This window comes from Pseudophryne corroboree, chromosome 2 (genome assembly GCF_028390025.1).
Source record: "Pseudophryne corroboree isolate aPseCor3 chromosome 2, aPseCor3.hap2, whole genome shotgun sequence".
NCBI classification, from domain to species: domain Eukaryota; kingdom Metazoa; phylum Chordata; class Amphibia; order Anura; family Myobatrachidae; genus Pseudophryne; species Pseudophryne corroboree.
The window spans coordinates 637,996,517-638,017,573 of NC_086445.1; the positions used below are offsets into that span (position 1 = coordinate 637,996,517).

Genomic DNA, 21,057 nt, shown 5'->3' on the forward strand with positions numbered 1-21,057 from the left:
ATACTGAGAACAGATTGGTGGAAATGATCAGCTGACAGAATCCAAGATGGCTGCGCCCATGCAGACACTTGGAGGGAAGTTTGGTTTGTAATCCATGTGGTAATGAAAACAGTAATGGCGGCGCCGGCCACCGGAGACAGGAGGCGCCAGGCTGACAGATGCACATCCAACCACGCGGACACAGCGGAGGCCGCGGCTGACGTAATCGCCACTCAGACACTCTGCATGCAGAAGTTCAGGGACGGCGGCGGAGGCCGCGGGAGACGCCATGCCAGGTGTAATATGGCGTTTACTGTGACAGCGTCCCAGAGTGACAGGAGAGGATACAGGAATGTACACATCAGGATAACAGATGGGATCCGGTCCTGGAGCGCTGAGCCAGCCTTAGGAGGCATCTGATGGGTAAGAAATGGCATCCAGATACCCGGATCGTGACAACAGTACATATATGACAGAAGAAATGCAGTCGAGAGACATAGTGAAACACATCAAACAGTTAAGACATATTAGCCATGCTTGCAATTAGTAACCCTCAGCGCGGAGCCCAAGGCTGTCTCTCAAGCCAGTCTTCTACGTCACGCGGATTAGTAAAGAAATGAGTATTGATGTCATGAACTACCCGCAATGTGGCCGCAAACAGCATTGAGTACTGAATATTGCTGTTCCGCAATTTACACTTGACTTGCACAAATTGAGCACAAGATATTTGTACATCCAGAGTGAAATCCAGAAAGTTAGATATAGAATGATTTTCAAACTGGAGAGGACCATCAGTACGTGTCAAGCACAAAACATTGTCTCTGTCCTTAAAATGAAGGACGCGAGTAATGAAGGTCCGGGCAGGGGCTCCAGGCGGAGGAGGCCGTGAAGGAAGCCTATGAGCCTGTTCCACCACAAATTGAGGACTAAAAGCTTCTCTAGCAAAAATACTGCATAGCCATTCCTCCAAAAACTTTTCAGGCGTAGTGCCCTCGGCACTTTCAGGAAGCCTCACAAAACGAACATTGTTGCGTCTCAGTCTCCCCTCAACATCAGACAATTTACCTTGGATTGTGGACATCTGAGACGAGAGATCATCCACTTTACTCTTCAAGGGGTTAGTAACATTTTCCAGGTCGGAGATACGGTGCTCAAGTCTCACCAACCCGTTCCCTAATTTTTTGTCGGTCCTGCCGAAGCAGGATTCCCATCAATCTGGACCTGACCAATTTTGTCAGAAACCCTCTGCTCTGATGCATATAGCCTGCAAAATTTGTTCAGTAGAATGCTCGGAATCATTCCCTCCATCCACATCATCATCAATCTGAGGAGGAGAGGGAGGCGAAGGAACACTGCGACTATCAGAAGCTGGGGACTGTGGGGTTCTGACCTACCTCTCAAGTCTTTTTGCGGTACTGGACGCATGCCCGTGTTTCCCCATAGTTGTATATACGGAACATGATATAATATAACAGGAGATCGTCTGTAGTTTCGGAAGTGCAGCCGCACTAATATAACAGGAGAGCATCTGTAGTTCCCAAGATGCTGCAGTACTGATATAATAGAACAGGAGGGCAGTGAAAATTTTTGGAAATGCGGCAGTACCGATATAACCGGAAAGCGTCTGTAATATCCAAAAGAAAGCAGCACAGGTACAATATAACAGGAGAGCATCTGTATTAACCAGAATGCAGCAAAACTAAGAAAATTTAAAAGGAGCACCTGTAACCGGAGTCTACAGCCGTGTTCTGAGTCTGTGACTCTGCGGTAAAGCAGTAACCTGTCTGTATAAAAGGAGGTGGAGTGCAAGCCCCATCCAAAATGGCCACAGCAGGCTAACACCACGAGGCCACTAGGATGGGAATGCAGCTCCACAGGGATGCAGCCAGCCTCACATGGATCAGCAATGGGTCCACAGCGAAGGAGAGTCACTGTCCTGGTGACCACCTGGGCTGAACAGCGCTGCTATAGGCGGCACAGACTCCCACCAGTGTCAGCAGGCATCTACAGCGGGGAGTATAAGAAGGCGGCGGGACCCCGCAGCCTCCGGATTAATAGCCCCAAGCAGGTAGTAACCCCGGCTCCACACATGGCATCAGCCCTGCACACGGAGCCATGGACACAGCAGCAGCCACCGGAGTGCAGGGAGACCAGCCGCGACCGGAAGTGAGTTGGCGCATGGAGCGGGACTCAGTAGCAGGGTTGTCCCGGTCGGAGGTCTCACAGCTCCTTCAATTACCAGCGACACAGCAGCGTTAAAGTCGCCTCCAGGCTCCTTCCACACGCACCGGGGGCACAGTAAGTAATCCCACAGCATTACACGGGATACAGTGTATTATCCACCAGGGAACAGGATATTAATCAGGATGAAGTGAGGGAGCTACAGTAATGAGCTGCTACTCCATGCTGTACCAAGCCACGCCCCCATCACTGACATGCTTTCAGCTGCACCACACTGCAAGGGAGAGGTGCTCTGCGGGTGAGACACACATTTGCTGTCCTCCAAATACATGACTTCCCTGGGTTTATCAGCTAAATACCACTGATTCCTGTGTAGCACACTGCTCCTACTGCCACAATATATTTGTAGATAGATGTATGAAATCAAATCCTGATATAAATAATGCTCAATCATGATCTTAAATATGATATGATTGACTATCACATGAGCTCACTATAAGGGCTGTCTGTGCCTCATGAGTCTGACCAGCAAAGTAGTAACTGATGGTTAAAACAAAAAAAGGGAAATATGTGAAAATGTTTTATTGTTTTTTTATTTTTTAAAGAGGTTGCAGTTGTTTGCGTTAAATATGTGTTGTATCATACTTGCCTACTTTTGAAAACTAGTTTCACAGAGATTTCAGGTGGTACCAGAATGCTTTGCGAGGTGCGCTGTTGAGGGTGTGCCACGCTCCGCCCAAAGGGCTTGTCTAGCTCCACCTTTGGGCATATTTATTGCCACTCGGGAAGTGGTGCAAGCAGAAAAAAACTTTTGGTGGTACACTGTGCGCGCAATGGGCGTGGCCACGTGCCACAAGGGGTGTGGCCATGGAAAATTTGGGCGTGTCAACATGAGAGGGGAAAATGAGGCCACAGGGGTGTGAGTAGGGGACACGGGGGAGAGTGGAGTCACATGGGGAGGAGTAGTGGACACAGAGAGCAGAGTGGGGCCACAGTGGGGAGAGTAGGGGGACACAGTGGGAAGAGTAGGGGACACAGTGAGGCATGTGGGGTCACGGGGGGAGAGTGGGGGACACAGTAGGGAGTGTGGGATCACAGGGAGCAGAGTGGGGGACACAGGGAGTAGAGTGAGGCCACAGTGGGAAGAGTAGGGCCACAGTGGGAAGAGTAAGGGACACAATGGGGAGAGTAGGGGACACAGTGGGGAGAATGGGACCACAGAGGGGAGAGTAGGGGACACAGCGGGGAAAGTGAAGCCACAGGGGGGAGAGTGGGACCACAGAGGGAAGAGTAGGGGACACAGGTGGGAGAGTGAGGCCACAGAGGGGAGAGTAGGGGACACAGTAGGGAAAGTGAAGCCACAGGGGGGAGAGTGGGGGACACGAGGAGCAGAGTGAGACCACAAGGGGGAGAGTGGGGCCACAGAGGGGGGAGTGGGACCAGGTGCAGGCACTCACCTTCAACACTGGCCGTGCACCGTGGGGAGCAGCAGCAGCACCATCCCCGCAGACAAATCCCCAGAGCTCCGGAGCCGGAAGGCTCACACCAGGCTAGTAGACCGAGCAGCGCCATCACCACGGACAGCAGGGAACCATAGCACATGCATCAGGGGAAGGAAAGAGCACGCCGAGCGCATAGGACAGAGTCAGGAACATCGCTACTTCCCCGCCTCGTCAGCGGGCATTACCATGGTAACAGGTCGCTGGTTGGCTGAGAGACAGCCATTCTCAGCCAACCAGCATCCTGTTATGATATGGGTACTTTAATACAAAAGCGTTCACAGCAGCTGCGGGACGGGCGGTACAGCATACAAGCTGCCAATCTCTTAATGTCCCGTACCACCATACTTTCACCTCTGCTCAGGGGTGTGTCCTGCAATGGCAGGTTAAAACTATAGTACTAAAGCGGGGGGAAAAATTGGGCGCGATTCAATTCGGCAACAGTTGAATAGCGCCGGGAGTTTGCTCCCGGCGCTATTCAATACAGCGACGACTGACCCTCAATTGTCGGGAATTCTTCTCTCATCCCCGGGGGATGAGAGGAGAAACCCGACAAAAGTGCTGCCGCGTGGCCGTCGCGAGGCTGATTCTGTCAGGAATCAGCATCGCCGCGGGTAGTTAAATCGGAGAATGTCCGTTCTCCCGACAAAACTACCTGTTAAGTCGGCGAGAACGGGCCATCGCCGACTTAACTGGAGCTGAATTGAATAGCATCGGGAGCAAACTCCCGGCGCTATTCATCTGTTGGAGAATAGAATTGACCCCATTGTGAGAAGAGACGGACACTGTACACTAGTGCAGGATTGTGTGTAAATATATATATATATACGTATTCCATAATGGGGGTAATTCCAAGTTGATCGCAGCAGGATTTTTGTTAGCAATTGGGCAAAACCATGTGCACTGCAGGGGAGGCAGATATAACTTGTGCAGAGAGAGTTAGATTTGGGTGGGGTGTGTTCAATCTGCAATCTAATTTTCAGTGTAAAAATAAAGTAGCCAGTATTTACCCTGCACAGAAATAAAATAACCCCCCCAAATCTAACTCTTTCTGCACGTTATATCTGCCTCCCCTGCAGTGCACATGGTTTTGCCCAACTGCTATCAAAAATCCTGCTGCGATCAACTTGGAATTACCCCCCATATACAGCCCCCCTCCCTCGCCCATAATGCACCCAGTACACACAGCACCAGTACACACACACACACCCAGTGCACACTACCACATACAGCACCCTCCCCCATAATAGACACAGTACACATAGCACCATATATATATTGTATTGTATTATACTCAAACCATCCTCATATTATACCCAGTGCACACAGCACCATATTACATAATACAAGCCCCCCACCCCAAAAAAACACAATGCATCCAGTACACACAGAACAATATATATTGTGTTATAAACTACCACTCTTCCCCTCATATTATACCTAGTACAGACAGCACCATATTATACTATACACATACATATTGATTATACACATACATATTGATTCTACACATCCCCCACCCACCCTCATTTTACACACACCACATTAAAGTAGTGATGAGCGGGTTCGGTTCCTCGGAAACCGAACCCCCCCGAACTTCACCCATTTTACACGGGTCCGAGGCATACTCGGATTCTCCCGTATGGCTTGGTTAACCCGAGCGCGCCCGAACGTCATCATCCCGCTGTCGGATTCTCGCGAGATTCGGATTCTATATAAGCAGCCGCGCGTCACCGCCATTTTCACTCGTGCATTGGAAATGTTAGGGAGAGGACGTGGCTGGCGTCCTCTCCGTTTATTAATGTTGATGCAAATATTTGTGCTTATTGCTTAATTGTGGGGACTGGGGAGCAGCTGTATTATATAGGAGGAGTATAGTGCAGAGTTTTGCTGATCAGTGACCACCAGTTTTATCCGTTCTCTGCCTGAAAAACGCTCCATATCTGTGCTCAGTGTGCTGCATATATCTGTGCTCACACTGCTTTATTGTGGGGACTGGGGATCAGCAGTATTATATAGGAGGAGTACAGTGCAGAGTTTTGCTGACCAGTGACCACCAGTATTATACGTTGTCTGCCAGAAAAACGCTCCATATCTGTGCTCAGTGTGCTGCATATATCTGTGCTCACACTGCTTTATTGTGGGGACTGGGGACCAGCAGTATTATATAGGAGGAGTACAGTGCAGAGTTCTGCTGACAGTGACTACCAGTATATATAGCAGTACGGTACGGAAGGCCACTGCTCTACCTACCTCTGTGTCGTCAAGTATACTATCCATCTAGATTCTATACCTGTGGTGCATTTTTGTTTTGCAGTTTGCTGACAGTGACCACCAGTATATATAGCAGTACGGTACTGAAGGCCACTGCTCTACCTACCTCTGTGTCGTCAAGTATACTATTCATCTAGATTCTATACCTGTGGTGCATTTTAGTTTTGCAGTTTGCTGACCGTGACCACCAGTATATATATATAGCAGTACGGTACGGAAGGCCACTGCTCTACCAACCTCTGTGTCGTCAAGTATACTATCCATCTAGATTCTATACCTGTGGTGCATTTTTGTTTTGCAGTTTGCTGACAGTGACCACCAGTATATATAGCAGTACGGTACGTAAGGCCACTGCTCTACCTACCTCTGTGTCGTCAAGTATACTATCCTTCCATACCTGTGGTGCATTTCAGTTGTGCGCAGTATATATAGTAGTAGGCCATTGCTATTGATACTGGCATATAATTCCACACATTAAAAAATGGAGAACAAAAATGTGGAGGTTAAAATAGGGAAAGATCAAGATCCACTTCCACCTCGTGCTGAAGCTGCTGCCACTAGTCATGGCCGAGACGATGAAATGCCATCAACGTCGTCTGCCAAGGCCGATGCCCAATGTCATAGTAGAGAGCATGTAAAATCCAAAAAACAAAAGTTCAGTTAAATGACCCAAAAATCTAAATTAAAAGCGTCTGATGAGAAGCGTAAACTTGCCAATATGCCATTTACGACACGGAGTGTCAAGGAATGGCTGAGGCCTTGGCCTATGTTCATGGCTAGTGGTTCCGATTCACATGAGGATGGAAGCACTCATCCTCTCGCTAAAAAACTGCAGTGCCACTCCTAGATGGGCCAGGTGTTTGTGTCGGCCACTTGGGTCGCTTAGCTTAGTCACACAGCGACCTTGGTGCGCCTCTTTTTTTCTTTGCATCATGTGCTGTTTGGGGACAATTTTTTTGAAGTGCCATCCTGTCTGACACTGCAGTGCCACTCCTAGATGGGCCAGGTGTTTGTGTCGGCCACTTGTGTCGCTTAGCTTAGTCACATAGCGACCTTGGTGCGCCTCTTTTTTTCTTTGCATCATGTGCTGTTTGGGGACAATTTTTTTGAAGTGCCATCCTGCCTGACACTGCAGTGCCACTCCTAGATGGGCTAGGTGTTTGTGTCGGCCACTTGGGTCGCTTAGCTTAGTCACACAGCGACCTTGGTGCGCCTCTTTTTTTTCTTTGCATCATGTGCTGTTTGGGGACAATTTTTTTGAAGTGCCATCCTGCCTGACACTGCAGTGCCACTCCTAGATGGGCCAGGTGTTTGTGTCGGCCACTTGTGTCGCTTAGCTTAGTCACACAGCGACCTTGGTGCGACTCTTTTTTTTCTTTGCATCATGTGCTGTTTGGGGACTATTTTTTTTGAAGTGCCATCCTGTCTGACACTGCAGTGCCACTCCTAGATGGGCCAGGTGTTTGTGTCGGCCACTTGGGTCGCTTAGCTTAGTCACACAGCTACCTCATTGCGCCTCTTTATTTCTTTGCATCATGTCCTGTTTGGGGACAATTTTTTTGAAGTGCCATCCTGTCTGACACTGCAATGCCACTCCTAGATGGGCCAGGTGCTTGTGTCGCTTAGCTTAGTCACACAGCGACCTTGGTGCGCCACTTTTTTTCTTTGCATCATGTGCTGTTTGGGGACATTTTTTTTGAAGTGCCATCCTGCCTGACACTGCAGTGCCACTCCTAGATGGGCCAGGTGTTTGTGTAGGCCTCTTGTGTCGCTTAGCTTAGCCATCCAGCGACCTCGTGCACATTTTAGGACTAAAAATAATATTGTGAGGTGTTCAGAATAGACTGAAAATTAGTGTAAATTATGGTTATTTAGGTTAATAATACTATGGGATCAAAATGACCCCCAACTTCTATGATTTAAGCTGTTTTTGAGGGTTTTTTGTAAAAAAACACCCGAATCCAAAACACACCCGAATCCGCCCAAAAAATTTCAGGGAGGTTTTGCCAAAACGCGTCTGAATCCAAAACACGGCCGCGGAACCGAATCCAAAACCAAAACCCGAAAAAAATGTCCGGTGCACTACAGTAAAGTACTTTAATACACACCCCACTTACTGTAGCTTTGTTTGTTCTGGGACAGTGTGGTGTGAGAAGGCACTGTTGGTCAAAACAGCCACATCCATCTAGGTTGCGTCTAGTTTACCTTCGTGGACAGGACCTTTCCCATAACCCCCTTGGTCCATGTCACAATCTATGTGGAATAGTAAAGTGTGGCGAGCGAAGCGAGACACCGATGCTGCATAGAAAAAAAATAATACCCCAAATGAACGGAGAACGAAGAAAACATAGACACAACACATCCATCTAGGAGCAGGAAGTGAAAGGCTGGGGGTGGGATGTTACATGTTGTGCACTCAGAGTGTCGCAGGCGGGGCCAGCCAGGGATGTTACATGCTGTGCCATCAGAGTGTGGCAGGCCACTGTGAAGCAGAGCCCTGCCTCCACTCAGACTACCCGGCTCTACTGCTCAGCAGAACGGCTACCACGTCTCCTGTACAGGCCCCGTCCCCAGCATTTTCATGGAGCGAACCCTACAATCCGGGAGGGCTGGCAAGGTTTGCGGGGCAGTGGGAGGCTCCTTTAAAAATCAAGAGCCTCCCGCTGAATGCGGGAGGGTAGGCAAGCCTGTGTTGTATTGGTAATTTTCCAAGAGCCTTCATAGGCAGCCTCTGCAACCTATTTGAACTAAGGAGAACAGTTTTAAAAAAGCCGGATAAAGGCTGTGGACTGACTGTCCTATCTTTTTTTAATGAAAATTAGAGAGAGTAAAAACTTCAAGGCATTAAGAAGGACCATTTGGAAAATAGGAGTAACAAGTGTTTAATAAAATGATAGAAGAGGGTGAATGGGGTGTATTAAAGGCCAGCAAATACAGTGATGTTCAAATTAATTAAATACTTTTGCAGGGTTGTATGCATTACAGTCACATAAAATAACTACTTTCCCACGACACAACAGACTCCTTCCTTTTAACTAATAATAGCAATACTTTGGCCAGGCTGCATGAGTCAGCGACCCCCTCCTCATGGTATGTAAATCTGTAGGGCGCTCATCTGGTGGGAAATCTTCCCCTTCTTCAGACAATTTTTCTTGAAATCTTCCCCTTCTTCAGACAATTTTTCTTAAGGCACAATGCATGAATGCAGTGATACTGTCACTTGTAAAGGTGCCTTGGATTGGTGGCCCAGGACCAATTAAAATTATTTATGGTCAGTGCAATAGGCAAAACCAGTGCTGGTGGCTGCCAATCATAAAATATGTGAACAAACAGAAGCAAATCTTGTCCCTCACCACACAATTTTACTTATGGATGACATAAACACAGTTTACTTAATTTAATATTTCTTTCTAAATTTCTCAAAACGAAGCTTTTGTCCTGGAGGTGCCGTGAAAAACATTCTGATGCTCTATGGCGCTGTGATTCCAAAATGTTTGGGAACCACTGCACTATAGCCAAGCTGCTTGGCTCTGCAGAGTACACCATACTTGCTTACCTGACCCTCTCCATGAGGGAGAAAATGCTCTGTTCCTGGACTTTCCTGGTAATGTATGATTGCCATCACCTGTGGTGAGCTAGGTGATTGATAAGAAAGGTGTTTCACCACAGGTGATGGCAATCATACATTACCAGGAAAGTCCAGGAACAGAGCATTTTCTCCCTCATGGAGAGGGTCAGGTAGGCAAGTGTGGAGTACCCCCCTTATAATGGAGTCTTCCTCTCCACTTTTATTGCCACGCTGCACAGCGGCAGCGCTCTCACCTCAATTAATTATGGGATCGACTTAATCTCTCAATCACTGGTGCCCTTAAGGGCTAAAACACACGAGCCGGCATTTGCCAGCCGGACGGCTTTTTCCTGTGCCGGCATTGTAATGAACAGTGTGAGGCTACAGGTCCTTTCACACTGCACGGCCCCGGCTCGGCTGCCGGGTTGCAGCCGGAACTATCCACTGGAAGGTCCGGCTGCCGGGCCGTCTTTGCAGCCAGTAAACCGTGTGTGTGTGAAGGGGAGCGCACAGCATCACACACGGCTCAAAGCCTTCCTGTGTGACAGACTCTGCCGGTTTCTCCCGGATGACAAAAAGCCGGACAAAGTTTGTCCGGCTTTTTGCCATCCGTGAGAAACCGGCCAGTGTGTTACAGCCCTAAGGCTGCAGGACCTTCTCTTCTCAGTCCTCAACTATGAAATAATTGCACTGAGCTGTAGGAAACCCGAGTACAGATTTGGGTCCCCATGTGAATTCCTATCTCTGGTGCTGCTGCCCCACTGACTCAATCCAGTCCTGTGAAACAACGATTGTGAGCTGTGAAATAGTTTTTTTTAAAGGAAAGTACTGTTTAAAAATATACTTAAAATAATTATGACTGAAGGGTACACATTCAGAAAAAAAAAAACTTAAAAAAAATCAGAAATAATCTTTGCAAACATTCTAATGAGATTGGCTGCAATTAGTGTGATAATTAGAAAACGGTGAAAAGAAAAAACAGTGCACCTGGATATTGCTGCTTGGTGAAAATGACGATTTGATGTTTAACATGCCTCATTTTCGGACTTTAAATTGAGGAAAAGTTGTAGTTTTCACTCAGCATTGTGTCAGTGTTTCCATATAAATGTGATTTGGTTTATAGAAATAGGAGGGTTCAGTATGATTTACCGGTGACCGGGATGCCGGCCATCAATATACCGACAGCGGCATCCTGGCCGCCAATATGCCAGCAGCAGGGCGAGCGCAGAGAGTCCCCTTGCGGGCTCGCCGCGCTGTGGATTTGGTGGCTCACTGCGCTTACCACAGGTTCTATTCACACTCTATGGGTGCCGTGGACACCCACGAGTGGGAATAGTCCTGTAGTGCCGGAATTGCCAGCTGTCGGGATTCCGGCGTCGGTATCCTGACCACCGGGATCCCGACAGCCGGCAAATGAAACTTATACCAAATAGGAGCATGCAGCAAGATCACAACCTCATAGAAACCTATGATTGCTGTGATGCAGAACTGTCCTCTGCTGCGGACCCATTTCATACATATGCGGGACCTAAATTGATGTGGTAAAAAAATCTTAGCTTTTTTAAAGCTTTATCGCAATGATCTATTGATACATCTTGCCCAAATAGTCTTACTTGATGTAAGATAGGTACATACTCATAATAAAGACTCTTTCCTTCCACAGCTGCCTACATGGCTAATCACCTTGATTTATGTAAAGGGCTACCACTGAGAAAGCTACAATTTCTCTAGTGGCCCCTCCTGGAATCCATGACCATAGGCTGTCTAGGGGACAGTAGTACACAGGGTCAGATTGGGCCAGTCCCATGCTCCCCTCTACTTGGCTGGCTCACACGGGAGGTGGTTGATAGATAGACAGTTACAAGGTCAACAGTCAATAGGTCGACAATCAATAAGCTGACACCACAGGGTTGAAAGTCAAAAGAACAACAGGTTCAAAAGGTTAGCACACATGGTCGATGCATGTTTTTTATGTTTTGTTTTATGTTTTTACAACTTTTGCTGCGTTTACTATCCATGTCACTACCTTTAGTAACTCGAAGCATGGCAAGTGAACGCTTATCACAAATTTGGGTGTAATATGTTTAAAAACACAAAATAACACACACGAAAAAGTTTACTTTTTATATCTACCTTTTTCATGTTGACCTTTTGAATCTGTCGACCTAACGACTGTCTACCTAATACTATCGACGCAATCACTGTTGACCTTTTAGAATGTAAATCTCTGTATCACACCCAACTCACACAGCCCTTGGGCCAGAAGGTGGCTACCGCGATCGGAGCTCATCTCTGATTGGGCAGCAGTCAGAGAGTTCTTTGTCACAGTCTCCTCCCCCCTCCCAGCTGTGCTGTGAAGCTGGACTCCCCTCATGTCCATAGCAATAACGCCACCTCTGCAATATCCAGCTCACTGGTATCATGCCGCAGCCCCTTTATACCACTTTTTCACTGGCAAAATAAACCGGGTTATTGCTGGGTCTATCTGGGTTGGGAATGGTTCCCAAAAAAATTACCCAGGTCAAGTGACCCAGCAATCCGACCGGGGAAACAAGCAGGGTTGACAACGGGTAGGACCCAGGTTACGCGCCATTGGAAACAGAAGCTACCCGGGTTATGTGACCCATGTGATGCTTTTACACAGTGATTGGAGCTTTTGGGGCACTGGCAAATGATGTCTTCTGTATGCGCCCCGCAGAGACAAAACATTCAGCCATCCTAGCAGCTGCTACACTGATGCTGATAGCACAGAGCACCCGCAGCCTCAACCACACCCTGACCCTCAGCCTGCACCACAGCCTCAGATTGCAGCATGAGACACAGGCTGACCAACAGCCTGACCCACAATCAGAACTACAGGCTGACCCACAGACCAAAAAGTAAATTTTTACTGACATCCAAAGGGTTTTGCAGAGCTGACCCGGGTTCAGTGTAAACGGGGCCGCCCCGACAATAACCCGGGTCAAAGTGCAGTGGAAATGGGGTCTGAAGCCGGGTCATGTCCAAAATACCAAGCTCTTTACCCTACCCCCATCAGTCCCGCCCGCCGGAGTTTCCAGTCGCGGGCGATTGTACCACCACTGGAGATTATAGCCATGGCTGGAAGCAACCAACCTCCCTCTCAGGGAATTTTAGCTGCAGCCGACAAGCACACCTTCCCCCCGCCAGTGATTACAGCCACAGCTGGACCGGTAGCCGCACCCCCTCCACCACAGGAGAATACAGCAACAGGCGCCAACCCCAAATCCCCCTCCTCATCTGCCTGTAAGATTTACAGCTGCATAATTACATCCAATCAGTTAAATGCCCCTGCCCTGAGGGTTTTTTGTTTGCTTTTGGTTTATTTTTAGAAGCAACTCTGGTGCCGCAGGAGTTAATCTGACACCTTCTTGGGTCCCATTATCCTTTATTATACCCCCACTGCTAGGTCATTTAGGAATTATTTCAAGGCTTTTGCTATATTGGCAAGCCTACATGGGGAAAAGAGGCCACATAATTCTACATGAATACCCTCTGCAAGATCTATAGGCTGGTGGTGTCATCCTTGGATGCAATTGATAAGCAAATTAGGTTATGGAAAGAGTTTCACTCAGACTGAGGCTGAGACAGTTTGGATATTAGTTTGTGGATGAGCTCCGATTCTTAATGCAAAGGGTGGGCAACTGAAATTTGCAAGGCCTGCGAGCCCCTCAGAGCTAGGAGAGACACCAGCTATCAAAAGGGACGCATGTTTATGACAGTTCAAGTAAGTGTTTCCCTTGTCCTTGTGTATGTTTTTGCATTTATTTTCAGGTCAATTTGTATGATATGTCAAGTGGGGAAAACAGGGGAGACCCGGGAACATCACATGTGGGGTAAGAACACAACAGCTGCTCTTGGCTTAGGATATACCCAGACATGTTTCCAGCATTACTTTTGGATGAGGGGTTTTCATCTAAATTTTGGATACCATACAGTGATCCTAAGGGTTGGCGTGCGTAAGGCAAATTGAAGTCAGCAAATAATTATATGGTAACGTTGAGGGTGGCTTTCATCAATTAGCTAAGGAGGGCTGCATATTTTCCCAATATGAGCCTCCAAAGATGAGTCTTGTCCATAATCTGGCATTCCCAATGGGTGATTTTGTGAATGATAAGATTAGCAACAAGATGTGTTCGGCCAGTCATTCAGGGGCTTGTGACATTAGTGCAAGGGACATTATTAAAAAGTTTTAAAGTTTGTGGTTAGTTTGCTCCCAGAACCTCCCAAATGTTTTCACAAATTGGCTTTCCGTGTGGGAGTAAAAGATGTATAAGTTCGGCCTTGTGTGCTGCTGGTTTTCGGTGTGGTGCACTCACCACCGTGCACAAATTTTAGTATGATCATGTGATGTGAGTTTTTTTTAGTAGCTCCGCTGCCTCCAGTCTCTAACCTAGTAGCCTCTATTATAAATATAATATAGCAATAATTTTCCTAGAAATGCGAAACAATGTTAATATATCTTATTGTGGTTATGATATGTGCACATGCACTAATTAATCCTTGTTTAAAATGTGAAATCATAATTAATATTGAATCAGTCATTCTTCCTAAGGAAGAATGACTGATTCATTAATAAATATAATTATACAGCTTAAACTAATATTAATTTGCGCATGTGTACATAACCACAATGCTCATTTTTTAAATAACATTGCCACTATAGCACTTTTTATTGATATGGCCCCCACAAGTTTACTGCCCAGTTACCCTCACAGAACTTAATCTGGCCCTGATGGTGACTCTCCAAGATGGAAATGCACTGTCTCAAAATGCTGCAAGTGCACATCTCAGTTTTTAGAAAATTGGCTATGGCTTTAGCATAAGACGTAGGCATGACTGCAGCAAAAGACATAGCCGCATTCTACTAAGAAACGGGTCCTATGGGATCTATGGCCCTCATCCGGAGTTGTTCGCTCGCTAGCTGCTTTTAGCAGCCGTGCAGACGCTAACCCGCCGCCTTCTGGGAGTGTATCTTAGCTTAGCAGAAGTGCGAACGAAAGGATCGCAGCGCTGCTACAAAAAAAGATTGTGCAGTTTCTGAGCAGCTCCAGACCTACTCCTAGCTTGCGGTCACTTCAGAATATTTAGTTCCTGTTTTGACGTCACGAACACGCCCTGCGTTCGGCCCGCCACACCTGCGTTTCCCCAGGCACGCCTGCGTTTGTATCTGACATGCCTGCGTTTTTCCACACACTCTCCGAAAACGGTCAGTTACCTCCCAGAAACACCCACTTCCTGTCAATCACTCTGCGGTGAGCAGTGCGACTGAAAAGCGTCGCTAGACCTTGTGTGAAACTACTTCGGCAGTTGTGAAAGTACATTGAGCGTGCGCACTGCGCCGCATACGCATGCGTTTTTTTGCCTGATTGCTGCACAGCGAACGAAAACAGCTAGCGAACAACTCGGAATGACCACCTATGTACCAAGTACCAACAAACCAACTACTAACTGTCATTATTCAAACACATGACAATTTCAATAGCTGTGGGCATTTAGCGCAGGAGCTACTTCCCCGTGATTAGATTTTAATACCCCTCGTTGGTTGTACTAAATTTATTTATCTGCAGATTAAAATCATTCCTCTTAATATTTGAAGGGGTATTTCTATCTATAGGGAAGTATGTCATTATTGCATACCACCCAACTTTTCTGAAAATGTAATTGGGACTTTTATGCACGCCTGAAATGGGGACATGGCTTAATGAAAATGCTTGTGAGTCACGCCTCTGGTCTTCATCACGCTGGGAGCAGGCCCAGTACTGTGAGCTACTGGCATGCCCTGTTCCTCAATCCACTGATTATACTGTGCATGCATTTGCATGGCATTTATTCACCGCTTGCTCTCACACAACTTCACCCCGTGACATTGAAGCCCACGGGTGGACTTGAAAGACGGTGTTCTAAAAAGCAGGACTATCCTGTCAAAATTGGGATGGTTGGTATGTTAATGCTAGACAGAACACGACTCCCTAACTAGCAGTTAGTAGGAGACGAGGAGCTGTAGGGTGTAGCTCTCATGTAGGGGGAGAATAATCAAAGCTTGGAGAGAGACACAACAGTACCAACCAACCAGCTCCTAACGGTCAATTTTCAAACAATTGGGCAGATTTAACAACATGTGATATTTTTGATATGACTCATTAAGAATGTTAAATGGTGCTCCAGCCAATCTGCTTTTTCAAACACATGACAGTTAGTAGCATATTGGTTGGAACATCATTTAACATTCGAGTGATAACAGGAATAATCACACGTTGTTAAATTTGAATGTAAAATGACAGAAGCTAATTGGTTAGTAATAGTATCTATCTCCAAGCTTTGATTAATCTCCACCAAAGTGAGTATAGTTATCATTTAATGGGGCTGGATTGCCACCTACATCCAGTAGCGGATCTTGCTACGGGCAAGCAGGATTTTTGCGCGGGGTGCCGCCTTTCGGAGGGCGTCGCTGCCGTGGCAAAATCGGCTACTGGTGCCGCCCGGTGCTGCGTAGATGCGGTGCTGTGCGCAATGAAGTCATCACGCACCGCACTGCATTGTGGGAGCGGCACATAAACGCTGGAGGTCATAATTGACCTCTAGTGTCTATGCGGTGCTATGGGAGAGACGTCATGACATCTCTCCCATAGATCCGAGAAGCGACGCCGGCGGCCGGAGACAGAGGGCAGCAGCGGTCGGGAAGCAGGAGCGGGGATTGTGAGTATTACTTTATTTTAATTTAATTTTTTTGTAAGCGGCGCAACTAGGGGCACAACTCTACAGGAGGCAGAGTACTGGGGGCAATACTACTGGGGGCTCATCTCTACAGGGGGCACAGTACTGGGGGCAATACTACTGAGGGCACAGCTACAGGGGGCATAACTGACCTCGCCCCTTCTCAATTAAGCCACACCCCTATTTTTTCCCGCCCTGGGCGCCACAAGGTCTAGATCCGGCCCTGCCTACATCCTTAGCAATACAGCAGTTTATTCACATATTACATGCCACTTTTATTCACTGACAGATTATACATTTCATTTAAATAACAATGATCCGATGGAGTGCCAGCTTTAAAACAGTGTCAGGGACACATTTATATTCATTAATGTGTAGACTGTTCTCACATATACGGCATGATTCAGGGGGCCATACAAACCACACACAATCCTCTCCGTGATTATTTGCAACTGCACATGTGAAAAAAATGCAGAAAGCCCCTACAGCACCATAGGGCAGGTGCAAGTATTGGTGGTGACGTGTCAAGAATCACCAAATGTGTGCAAAGATGCTGAAAGTGGGCTTCTCAGTGCCTGCCATTTATACGCATGCTTGTACACCAGGGGCAGGCTGAAACTAGTATTTGCATATTATCGCATTCGCAACTCCAGCAACAGAGCAAGCGCAGTAGTGTCCACCTCTTATTCATACCTTTAGCAACTCTGTCATGCAATTTTGGTGCTTTAAATGCTTATGAAACTGTGAAGTGTCCTTGGAAAATGTATTAAATTATGTTGGAAACTGTGCTACAGCAAAACGACAGCTGCTGTGTGTGTGCCTGTCTGTTCTGGTTAAATGTTAATTAAATGTGTCTCAGTGTTGTGTTTGCGGGAGGTGTGTGTGTCTTTCAGAGTAGATTTGAAGAATATGTGGGTGTCTTTCGGGAGATTTAGCAAGCCTTAAGAGGGGCCGCGCATCATTATCGCTATGGGGTATACACACATAGCGATGTGTGCTAATTTCTAAGCAATCTAGTCAGATTACTTAGAAATTAAGCAAAAATCGCTACGTGTGTATCCCTCTTTAGAGAGAAATAAAGCCCAAAGCAACCAATCCACTTTCAAATGACAGAAACTTATTGGTTGGTTTGGGTAACCTCTCCACATTATCTCTCTCCAAGGCTTGATACATTTACCTCTCTGTCTGTCTGTCTGTCTGTCTGTCTGTCTGTCTGTCTTTGTGTTGGGTAGATGTAGAATGTGGAGTGTCTCTGCCATAGGTGAATGTGTGGTGTCAAGTCTCTTTGTTTATTTACTATCCTCTATTTTTGACTTAAGTAACGATAGATAAGTTTGTGTTATTTAAAACCTTAAAAAATGTAATTGCTGCCTTTTTTCTTGACTACCAAAAATGGCTTTTGAAGTAGTATACATTTCATTTTTATAGCACTAAACTGTTATGACTTGGAAGTTTTTTTTTCCATATGCGGTAAAATTGTAAAGTTGACATCAGAATGGAATGTGTTTGAATACTGTACAGAGTAGATCAAAATCTATGTTTTTATTTATCTAAAGCTAGGTACATGCCTGGAGATGAGGAACGATCCACAATTTAATTTTTTTTTTTTTTACTAACCGTTAAAAAATCTAGAAAATGATCCAGAAAACATCTGATTTCCTGTATACACACTACATAATTATTGTTCCTATATGAACAATCCATTTCCCTAAAGATCTTGAGTTGATCTTTTTGCAAGCAGTTTGTCAGATGATGTCTGTACACACGGGTGTGGTATTGAAAGTCGACAGTAACTAGGTCGACAATGTCTAGGTCGACCACTATTGGTCGACAGTAACTAGGTCGACAGGGTGTCTAGGTCGACAGGGTCTTTAGGTCGACATGTTCTAGGTCGACAGGTCAAAAGGTCGACATGAGCTTTTAATGTTGTTTTGGTGTCGTTTTCTTCGTAGAGTGACCGGGAACCCCAATTAGTGCACCGCGTCCCCTCGCTTCGCTCGCCATGCTTCGGGCATGGTGCCTTCGCTCCGCTACCGCTTCGCTCGGCACAGATTACCGTTCCAATCGTAGTCCACGTGGATCGTTAAGTATGAAAAGGTTCAAAAAAAGAAAAAAACTGTGAAACTCATGTCGACCTTTTGACCGGTCGACCTAGACACCCTGTCGACCTAGTTACTGTCGACCAATAGTGGTCGACCTAGACATTGTCGACCTAGTTACTGTCGACTTTCAGTCCGGATCCCGTACACACTGCATAAGCTGCATAGGTGTTTATATAATGGGTGCGGGGGCCCACACCACACACCCTGCACCATATATTCTTACCCCTCCAGAGCCCTGCAGTGCGACCATATCCGAGTGATTTATGCATGCGCACTGGAGATGTCCCCGGGAATAAGGCGCAGGCACCATGGTTCTGGAGACCTGCGCATGTGCAGTAGTCTCTGGCATTGTGCCAGAGTCTACTTGCTGCTGGAGAGGAGAGGGCCCGCAATGGAGGCTGCACGCAGGTCCCCTACTCTCTTATAACGCCCCTAATTAGCTGTATGGCATCAGTTCTTTGATCTTCCGAACGCCATGCAGCACTCCTGTTGTAGGGAGGTGAGCTCTCTGGTTTGTGAATGACAGTCTGATTTGTGTGCTGTTTATACACCACACAGTAGCCTGACCGACCGGCTGAGAATTGCTGATCGGCTTGATAATTTCACAAATAGTCTGGGTACACGGCTTACTACACACATATTGTACTTATACAAATATATAGGACGTTTGTTCCACAAAAAAGGGGGTTGTATTTATTTATTTTGCTTTAAATATGTACTGTATATATACACAGATGTGGACAAATTTGTTGGTTCCATTCCATTAAAAAAATAACCAATGTTTTTCACTGAAGTAGCTTGAGGGTGACAAAAGAAGCTGGCATCCAGCATTGTTTCTTCCATATTTAATGTAAATCAGTCTTTTCACTAGATTTTTGACCCAACATCATATATAAATTAGTTTAACAAATTAAATAGGCATGGACAAATATTACAGGACCCATAACTTAATGTTTTATTGCATAATCTTTAGATGCAATTACTGCAATAAAGTTATTTCTGTAGCTCTCAATGAGAACCCTGCACTTGCCAACAGGTAGTTTGGCCCACTCTTCCTTAGCAAACTGCTCCAGCTGTCTCAGGTTTGATGGATCCCTTCTCCAGACTGGGTCTGGGACTGAGGGTCGACAGCACAAAGGTCGACACACCTTAAGTCGACGACAATTGGTCGACACACCTTAGGTCGACATGGACAAAAGGTCGACCGGAACAAGGTCGACATGGAAAAAGGTCGACATGAGTTTATTATGTTTTTTTGGTGTCGTTTTCTTCGCAGAGTGACCGGGAACCCCAATTAGTGCACCGCGTCCCCTCGCATGGCTCGCTTCGCTCGCCATGCTTTGGGCATGGTGCCTTCGCTCCGCTACCGCTTGGCACACTTTACCGTTCCAATCGTAGTCCACGTGGATCGTTAAGTATGAAAAGGTGAATAAAATCGTGAAAAACGCATGTCGACCTTTTTCCATGTCGACCTTGTTCATGTCGACATTTTGTCCATGTCGACCTAAGGTGTGTCGACCAATTGGCGTCGACCTAAGGTGTGTCGACCTTTGTGCTGTCGACCTGGAGTCCGGATACCCTCCAGACTACATGTCTTACATGTCAAAAGAACATTCTCCCAGAATAATTTTGTCAAAATTAATTTAAAAAAATTCCAGATTGGATTATTTTCTCACTAACCTGTTTAATCTGTGGTCGATTTTCCACTTGAGGCTGCATCCAGAGAGGTTGGCTGCTGCTGTTCCTTGGACTTTAAACTTCTTAATAATTGCAACTGTAGTCACAGGAACATCAAGCTGCTTTGACATGGTCTTTTAAAGTATTTTGGCTAGATGCATCATCGCTTGGAGAGTAATAAAATGGAGAGTGAAAAGTACCAGCCAATCATCTTCCAACTGCCATGTCATAGGCTGTGTTTGAAAAATGTCAGTTAGGAGCTGATTGGCTGGTACTTTTTCACTCTCCATTTTATCACTTTCCAAGCGATGATGTATCTGGCCCTTTACCTTGAATGTGTGTGTATAGAATTTTATTTCATATCTCCTTAGACAACTTTCTCCTTTGCTTTCTCCAGTCCATGTTCAATGTGGGGGACATAATTATACCAAACAGCAGAGCGATTACTTTTTCCCATTTTAAATAGGCTAAATTACTTCTTAGAAGATTGAAGACGCGTGATGCTAATTCAAGAAATCAATTAGTTTATAATATCACTATAATCCAGTTGATTGTTATCTTTTCTAACAACAAATCTTTCCAGAAAATTTTAGAATATCTGTGGAGAGTAAGAAATATTTTATCGGGCTTCACTAAATTTAGCACAGCTACGATCTTCTTCCCTGACATGCGGGGGGACGCCCAGCACAGGGCTAGTCCGCCCTGCATGTCAGGCCCTACCTCGCTGCACAAGTAGAAAAGCATCGCACAGCGGCAATGCTTTTGTACTTGAAGAGTAGCTCCCTAACAGCGTAGCTCCTGCGCGCTGGCAGGGAGCTAATTGTCGCTGTCCTGGTCGCGCGTGGTCCGGGCATGCCTGCGTTGCCCGGACGTGCCCCTAAAACGACGGCCAAATGCCACCGGCCGGCCCCCTCCCGCCCAGCGATCGCCTCTGCCTGTCAATCAGGCAGAGGCAATCACAGGGCTGAGACGGCGCTTGCGCAGTTCAGACCTGATCGGCTGCTGTGCGAAAACGCACAGCAGCGATCAGGTCTGAATTAGG

The 21,057-nt window shown here is 46.5% G+C and overlaps 1 protein-coding gene across 2 annotated transcripts in view; it reads left to right on the top strand.

Annotated features, from left to right (window-relative positions):
• LOC135041525 (cadherin EGF LAG seven-pass G-type receptor 2-like) overlaps positions 1 to 21,057 on the top strand; it is a 407,444-nt gene that overhangs the window by 65,191 nt on the left and 321,196 nt on the right. The window lies entirely within an intron of this gene.